General features: G+C 34.5%; 1 long non-coding RNA gene across 1 annotated transcript in view; it reads left to right on the top strand.

Moving 5' to 3' along the window:
• Positions 1-664: 664 nt before the first annotated feature.
• Positions 665-8638, top strand: part of LOC114679543 (uncharacterized) — a 169232-nt gene continuing 161258 nt past the window's right edge. The window contains exon 1 of the long non-coding RNA XR_013395375.1: positions 665-713. This is a non-coding gene — a long non-coding RNA (uncharacterized LOC114679543). The remainder of the gene's footprint in view (positions 714-8638) is intronic.

Genomic DNA, 8638 nt, shown 5'->3' with positions numbered 1-8638 from the left:
CTTGTAAAAGAGCTGTTTGTCATGCGTAAGAGAGGAAGTAAGGGACAGGAGTACCTAGTGTTAGAATGAGGAGCCTAGGCCTGAGGGAGCTCTTAAAGTTTAAGTCCACAGGAAGCCATCTCTGGCTGGGGAAGGACTGGACTCCTGACAGAGACCAATGAATGGTAAGCAGCTGCCTGACACCCTCAGGGCAGAGAAGAGAGGCCCAGGCTGAGGCACACCAGGAGCTGTGAGATTGGGAAAAGACGATAAAGTGGATCTGGGTTCCAGATCCCCAACAGGTGGTAGGTATTAAGAACACTTCAGTTTTTCTGGTGTAGTGTAATTTCATTTTTACCTACAAACAGGTGAAGCCTCATAATCTCATGGGTGTTGAGATTGTGTCAATTTTCATATTGCATAACAAAGGGTGAAAGCAATCAATCGAAAAACAACCAAACGGCTAAACAACTTGAAATGGTTAGACTTTGTGTCCCCACCTAAATCTCATCTTGAATTATAACCCCCATAATCCCCACGTGTCAAGGAAGAGGCTAGGTGGAGGTAATTGGATCATGATGGTGGTTTCCCCCATGCTGTCCTCGTGAGAGTGAATGAGTTCTCATTAGATCTGATTGTTTTATACGTGTTTGTTTGTTCCTCCTGAGTTCATTCTCCTTCCTGCCACCCTGTGAAGAAGGTGTCTTGCTTCCCCTTCACCTTCTGCGATATTGGTAAGTTTCCTGAGGCCTCCCCAGTCATGCAGAACTGTGAGTTCATTAAGCCTCTTTCCTTTGTAAATTACCCAGTCTTGGGCAGTTCTTTATAGCAGTATAAGAATAAACTAATACACCTCCAAAAGGTTGATTGCCTGGAACATGAAGAGGACTACCTACCACATTGTCACTGCCTCACCAACAGGGACTAGTCATTCTTACCAATTCCTCTCGCTACAGTGTGTTAAGTAAATAATTTTTCAAACTTGTATTTGACTAAAGAATAAACTTTTTTTAATAACTTAGCACATAATAGCCAGAGTTCTGAAATTCTAAAGTACGTCTTACTGAACATTTTATGCTGAAAGTCTCTGTGAATGAAAGCGATTCAACCATGTATCTGGGATTTTAAAAGGGCTGACATATACATGAACTTTTTTTTTTTTTTTTACAGGTTTTTTTTTTTTAACCGTTTTCAAAAGTCCTGTTTTACTTTCTAATTGTGCAGTCTCATTTAGAATACTTTTATTTTCTCTAATTTAAAGATGTTACCTTCTAAAGACAAATGAACTTGAGGAGTGATATCCTTTCCTGACTCTGTTTATGACTAGTGCTATTACTCAAGGGCAGTTTTCCTGGGTGAGATGTTTTCCAACACACTTCCTTCTTTCCCTTTACCATATTCCCCTTCTCTGCCCCTCTCCCATATTCCCTGCATCCCCAACAGCAACACACACATACACACACTGTGTACTTTGCTGTTTCCCTCGTGTTAATTTTTAATTTTTATGACTACATAGTAGGTGTATGTTTTTATGGGTACGTTAGATGCATCGATATAGGCATACTGTGTGGAATAACTACATCAGGGTAAAATTTTATCTTTGGGGCTTTTGTGTTGAGCTAGATCACAGAAAATACTTTTGTTTTGGAGATAAAGTGTCAAATTACCAGTTAAAATGAAATCTAATGCTTTCATAAAATTTTGTGGTACGTGTGCCTATTTTCCCAGCAATAGCAAGAACATTCCTATATGTTTTTAAATTAAGGAAGGGAGAGGCATAAAGAACAACTTTGAAAAGATTATTATGTATATTAAAAGAGAAATTTCTTCACCCGGTGGCTGTGTGGTGATGAGAAAACAGAAACCAAACAGCTGATAGAATTAGAATGTAAAGCATTTGGTTTTCTAGAGACGTTTGGACTTTATTTGCAGCTAATTAACATGAAGTCTTCAGTAGGCATGACTCTTTTCTCAAATACAGCTAGTTTTATCACTTAATATTCATAATAAATATGCTACAGTATAGAAATAAACTCTCTAGAGAGCAGCAGGAAAATTAAACCACCAATTTAAGGAATCCGGGTTTGTCACACAGTCTCTACCCTTCAGCATCCAGGGTTCAGTAAGCATGAAGGCTGACACACTAAACTGCAAGTAATAACACGGTCACTCCCATGGAGCAAATAGGTCAGGGCTGCAGGCTGGATCTTCCGAGACCAGCAGAGCCCCTAATTCCAGGCACACAATCTCCCACAGTCTCGACTCTTGCCTCCGGTCCTAACACCTGTCCTTAGTCTCCAAGTTTCTTCAGTAACATTAACCTTTCTTCCTTCTCAATTTCTCGCATATGAAGAGCTGCAAAGCTCCATGTTTCCTTCTGTTTTCTAGCCCCTTTCTGAGCAATCTCTGTTTTTTTGTAGGGCATTGAAGGGCCACTCTGGCAGTAAAGCAGATTGTTTTAATTAGGTTTGATTACTTTGTAAACAAATCCTAGAGGATTGGGAAAAGCAATCGCTAAAAGACGTATTGAGTTTTTTTTTTTTGTTTGTTTGTTTTTTTTTTTTTTAGAACTGAAACTATGAAACAGTGTGGCTACTCATATTAAAAAGGGAGGCTTTTCTACTTTCTCCTTTGTAACATAGAGTAAGGGATTGCCTTCCTTGTGAAATTCACGGCCTTCCCACCCCTCATCCCACATTTTTCTGTTTTCTCTTTCAGGCCAAACTAGAATACGGTGGGTGACCACCTCCAGGGACAGCAGGCTCACAATTGTGCAGTCAGTTACAATTAAAATATATGCTTTATGCTTGCTTGGTTTGTTTTCAGCACAACCTGAAAACTCTTAGATTGTGCTATTTGTTCAGTGTATAAGGAGGAGCATATGAGATAATTTATAGCTGAATGAAGAAAAAGCAAAGATATAAAAGTTCTCAGTTGATGGGAATGCTAGTTTACACAATAGGTTTGAGAAGAATTTTATTTTCCTCCACAGATTAGTGTTAAGGACTTGGATCTAAGTTTACCAAATATGAAAAGGTTAAGATAAGTAGAAGCAATATTAACAGCAAATTTCTTCATCTAAGTAGTTTTCATTTTTAATTTTTGGGGGTGCATAGTAGGTGTATATTTTTATAGGGTACATGAGATTTTGATACAAGCAAACCATGTGTAATCACATCAGGGCAAATAGGGTATCCATCACTTCAAGCATTTATCATTTATTTGTGTTACAAATATTCCAATTATAGTATTTTGTTATCTTAAAATGTAAAATAAATTGTAGTCACCCTCTTGTGCTGTCAAATACTAGAGCTTTTTTGTTCAAACCATATTTTTTAACCCGTTAGCTATCCCCACTCTTTTCCCCCCTCTTCACTACCCCTCCAAGCCTCTGATAACTGTCATTCTACTGTCTCCATAAGTTTAATCGTTTTAATTTTTAGCTCCCACAAATGAGTGAGAACATGTGAAGTTTGTCTTTCTGACCCTGGCTTATTTCACTTAACAAATGTCCTCCAATTCCATCCATCTTGTTGTAAATGACAGAATCTCATTCTTTTCATGGCTGAATACTATTCCATTGAGTATATGTAGCACATTTTCTTTATCCATTCATCTGTTGATGAATAGTTATGTTGATTCCAAATCTTGGCTATTGTGAATAGTACTGCAAAAAACATGGGAGTACAGGTATGCTACAGTATAGAAATAAACTCTTTGAGTATAAATAGTATAGACATATCTCTTTGATATACTAATTTCCTTTATTTGGGGTATGTACCTAGCAGTAAGATTGCTGGATCATACAGTAGCTCTATGTTTAGTTTTTTGAGAAAACTCCATACTATTCTACATCATGGCTATAATAATTTACATTCCCACTAACAGTGTTCCCCTTTATATTTCACCAGCATCCATTATTGCCTGTCTGTGGATAAAAGCCATTTTAACTGGGGTGAAATGATATCTCATTGTACTTTTGATTTGCATTTCGCTGATCAGTGATGCTGAACTCATTTTCATATCCTGTTTGCCATTTGTATGTGATTTTTTAAAAAAGTCTATTCAGATCTCTTGCCTATTTTTCAATTATATTATTAGTATTTTTACTATATAATTATTTGAGCAGATCTCCTTATATATTCTGATTAATCTCTTGTTAGATGAAAAGTTTGCAAATATTTTCTCCAATTCTGTGGGCTCTCTCTTCACTTTGTTGGTTGTTTCCTTTACGATGCAGAAGCTTTTTAATTTGTTGTGATCTCATTTGTCTATTTTTGCTTTGGTTGCCTGTGCTTGCAGGGTACGACTCAACAAATCTTTACATCCATTACAAACATCATAGAGAGCTTCCCCAATGTTTTCAGGTAGTGGTTTCATAGTTTGAGGTCTTTAATTCATTTTGATTTTATTTTTGTATATTGTGAGAGATAGGGGTCTAGTTTCATTTTTCTGCATATAGGTATTCAGTTTTCTGAGTACCATTTATTGAAGAGTGTGTCCTTTTTCCCAGTGCATGTTCTTGTCGCCTTTGTTGAAAATGAGTTCACTGTAGATATGTGGATTTATTTTAGGTTTGCTTTTCTGTTCCATTGGTCTGTGTGTCTGTTTTTATGCCAATACCTTGCTGTTTTGGTTACTATAGCCCTGTAGTATGATTTGAAGTCAGATAATGTGATTCCTCCAGATGTTTGTGTGTGTGTGTGTGTGTGTGTGTGTGTGTGTGTGTGTGTGTGTGTGTGGTTTTTTTTTTTTTTTTTTTCCTCTCAGGATGGCTCTGGCTATTCTAGGTCTTCTGTGGTCCCAATTAGGATTATTTTTCCTACTTCTGTGAAGAATGTCATTGGTATTTTGACAGAGATTGCACTGAATCTGTAGATTATTTTGGGTAGTATGAACATTTTAGCACTATTGATCCCTCTAATCCTATGAACATAAAATATCTTTCCCTTTGTTTGTCATCTTCAGTTTCCTGAAGCAATATATTATAGTTTTCATCATAGAGATCTTTCACTACTTTAGTTAAGTTTATTCCTAGGTATATTATTTTATTTATTGCTATTGTAAATAGGATTTGTTTCTTGATTTCTTTCTCAGATTGTTCACTGTTAGTACATAGAAATGCTAATAACTTTTTGTATTTTGATTTAGTATCTTACAACTTTGAATTTCTTTGTCAGTGGTAATAGTTTTTGGTGGAGTCTTTAGGTTTTTCCAAATATAAGATCATATAATCTACAAACAAGGATAACTTGACTCCTTTCTTTCCAACTTGAGTGCCCTTTATTTATTTATCTTTTCTAATTGCTCTAGTTAGGACTTCCAGTACCATGTTGGATAACAGTGGTGAAAGTGGGCATCCATGCCTTGTTCCACATCTTAGAGGAAAGGCTTTCAGTTTTTCCCCATTCCGTATGATACTAGCTCTAGGTGTCATATGTCTTTCACTGTGTTGAGGTATATTCCTTCCATACTCAATTTTTTCAGAGTTTTCGTCACGAAGGAATGCTGAATTTTATCACATGCTTTGCTTTTCCGGAACCAATTGAAATGATCATGTGGTTTTTGTCCTTCATTCTGTTGATAGGATGTATTACATAGATTGATTTGCATATGGTGAGCCTTTGTTGAATTTTTTGCATCAGTGTTTATCATTTTGTTGAATTTTTTTGCATCAATGTTCATCAGTGAGATTTCTTTTCTTGATGTGTCTTTGGTTTTGGTATTGGCATAATACTAGTCTGCCTTCTAGATGAGTTTGGAAGTATTCACGTCCCCTCTATTTTTCAGAATAGTTTGAGTAGGATTGGTATTTGTTATTCTTTAAACATTTGGTAAAATTCAGCATAGGGTCCTGGACACTTCTTTCTTGGGAGACTTTTTACTATGGCTCCAGTGGCTTCAATTTCATTTGTTATTGGTCTATTCAGGTTTTAGATTTCATCATGGTTCAATCTTGGTAGGTTGTATGTGTCTAGGAGTACATGCTTTCCTTCTATGTTTTCCAATTTATTGGCATATAGTTTCGCATAGTAGTGTCTAATGATCCTTTAAATTTAATTTGCAATATCTCCTTTTTATCTCTGGATATTTTTTAAATTTAAGTCTTCTGTCTTCATTTCTTAGTTGTTCTGGATAAACGTTTGTCAGTTTTGTTTATCTTTTCAAAAAACCAAATTTTTGAAAACATAGTACTGGAAGTCCTAACTAGAGCAATTGAAAATAATTTTTCAACTTCCTTTTGTGTATCCATTACATGGGTTTTGATTTGAGATTACCTTGAGGCTTACAAATAATGTCTTACAACCTATTATTTTAAACCGATGACAACTTAACCCTGATCGCAAAAGCAAACAAGGAAAGCAAAAACTAATAAAAATTATTTTAGTTAGACTAATAAAACTAAAACAGTTATCGTTGATACATTTTGTTGACTTTTTACATATTGTTGTTTAAATTTCATTTATTTCTGCTCAGATCTTTATTGTTTCTTCTGTTAATTTTAGGTTTGATTCACTCTTGTTTTTGTAGTTCTTTAAGATGTATCTTTAGGTTGTTTACTTGAAGTTTTTCTACTTTTTTGATGTAGACACTTATTGCTGTAAACTTTCCTCTTGGTACTCCTTTTGCTGCTTCCCATATATTTTTGCTGTTTTGTGTTTCCGTTATCATTTGTTTCAAGAAATTTTTCAATTTCCTTCTTAATTTCTTCATTGACCCACTGGTCCTTCAGGAGCATTTTGTTTAATTTCCATGTGTTTGTATAGTTTCCAAAATTGTTCTTTGTTATTGATATCTAGTTTTATCCAATTATGGTCAGAGAAGATACTTGATTTCCAATTTAAAAAAAAAATAAGACTTTTTCGTGGCCTAACATATGTTCTATCCTTGAGAATGATCCATATGCTGAGAAGAATTTGCATTCTGCAGCCATTGGATGAAATGTTCTATAAATATCTATTAGGTCCATTTGGTCTATAGTGAAGATTAAGTCTGATGTTTCTTTATTTTCTGTTTGAAATATATATCCAGTGCTCAAAGTTGGATGTTGAAATCTCTATCTATTATTATATTGTGGTCTATCTCTTTAGCACTAATAATATTAGCTTTATATGCCTACTCCAATGTATATACCTACTACAATGTTTGGTGCATATATATTTAAAATTTTTATATCATCTTGCTTGATTTACCCATATTTCATTATATGATGACCTTCTTTGTCTCATTTTAGTTTTTTTCCTTGAAATCTATTTTATCTGGTGTAAGTATAGGTACTCCTGCTCTTTCGTGGTTTTGTATGAACTATCTTTTTCCATCACTTTATTTTCAGTCTCTATGTGTCTTTACAGATGAAATATGTTTCTTATAGGCAACAGATATTTGGGGAGGGGGAGTTGTTGTTGTTGTTGTTGTTGTTCGTTCAGTCACTCTATGATATTTGATTGAAGAGTTTAGTCCACTTAAATCAATGACATACTACTGCCCTTTTGTCATTTGTTTTCTGGTTGTCTTGTGGTTCCTTCCTTCCTTCCATCCATCCATCCATCCATCTTATTTTTCCCTAGTAATATGTTTCAATATCTTGCTTTTGATATTTTGTATATCACATGGTTTTGTATTTGAGATTACCATGAGGCTTATAACGTACTATTTTAAACCGATGACGACTTAACTTTGATTGCAAAAGCAAACAAATAAGGAAAGAGAAAGCTAATAAAAATTCTGTACTTGAACTGTATCTCTCTAGCTTCTAACTTTTTTTCTATTTATATCTGATAAATAAAAATGTCTTTAAAAGTTTTTGTAGTTATTATTCTTGATAGGTTTATCTTTTAGTGTTCTTATTCAAGGTATGAGTAGTTTACACACCACAATTAGTGTTATAATATTCAGTATTTGTCTGTGTACTTACTATTACTAGTGAGTTTTGTACCTTCAGATAATTTTTTATTGCTTGTTAACATCTTTTTCTTTGAAGAACTCCCTATAGCATTTCTTGTAGAAAATATTTGTTGATGTAGTGCCTTACCTTTTTTCTGAGAAAATTCTTATTTCCCCTTCATGTTTGAAGGGTATTTTCACTGGTTATGACATTCTAGGATAAAACGTGTTTTTTTTTTTTTCCAGAACTTTAAATATGTCATGTCACTCCTACCCTATTAAGTTTTCACTGGAAAGTCTGCTGCCATAGTATTGGATATGTTATTTTTTTTCTCTTGCTGATTTTAAGATCCCTTCTTTATTTTTTACCTTTGGAAGTTTGAGTATTAAATGTCTGCAGGTAGTCATATTTGGATTTAATCTGCTTGGTGTTCTATAACCTTCTTGTATTTGAATATTGATATCCTGGGCTTGGAAAGAACTGTTATTAACTCTTTGAATAAACTGACTACTCCAATCTCTTTACTCCCTCTTTAAGGCTAATTACTCTTAGATTTGCCCTTTTGAGGCTATTTTCTAGAATCATATAGGCATGTTTCATGTTTCATTCTTTTTATTTTTTGTTCTGTTGTCTTCTCTGATTGTGTATTTTCAGATAGACTGTCTTCAAGCTTACTAATTCTTCTGTTGGATCTATTCTTTTTTTGAGAGACTTAATGTTTTCTTCAGTTTGTCAATTGAATTTTTCAGCTCCAGAGTATCTGCTTAATTTTTA

Source organism: Macaca mulatta, chromosome 7 (assembly GCF_049350105.2).
Source record: "Macaca mulatta isolate MMU2019108-1 chromosome 7, T2T-MMU8v2.0, whole genome shotgun sequence".
Lineage (NCBI taxonomy): Eukaryota > Metazoa > Chordata > Mammalia > Primates > Cercopithecidae > Macaca > Macaca mulatta.
This window is presented reverse-complemented; position numbering and strand designations above follow the sequence as displayed.